Raw genomic sequence first — 533 nt, forward strand, 5'->3', positions numbered from 1 at the left:
TTCAGCCTGTTTTTCTGCTATAAGAAGTTGTAAAAACTTAAAATTGCAAGTTGTGATTTGGAAACAGTTTGTGAGGCCCTTAGTGTCCACAGCAAATGTCTATCAGTCCAACTTGTTTTGCATCAAATCCAACCTCCTAAGATGTTTGACTTTACTCCACATGTACAGCACACCTGGGAGATTTGCCATAATGAATACCTGATGTGGTGAAGCAGTTAATTCCGCCTATAAAATAACTCCCTTCCTTCTTCCTGTGGGCCTCGGCTGTTGTTTATCAAACGAGGTAACGTCCTGTCATGTGACCCCTCCTCCCTCCCAGCAACCCACCTGTGTGGACTTTTCTCTTAATCCCTCTCAAGCCCCCTTTTTTCTGCTGTGCGCTTTGAATACTTAGACTACTGAGTGTAACTAATTCTCCCACACAAGGATATTGTCTTCTCCCTATCTCTGCTTTTGTCCTTCCCTTTCAAGCTGGCTATTCACTGATTTCATTAGTTGGCGGTGTGGTGTGAGAGAGAGTTGGCAAGGGGGGG

The sequence above is a fragment of the Morone saxatilis genome, unplaced genomic scaffold (assembly GCF_004916995.1).
Source record: "Morone saxatilis isolate NCDOM2014 unplaced genomic scaffold, NCSU_SB_2.0 Contig24, whole genome shotgun sequence".
Taxonomy (NCBI): Eukaryota; Metazoa; Chordata; class Actinopteri; family Moronidae; genus Morone; species Morone saxatilis.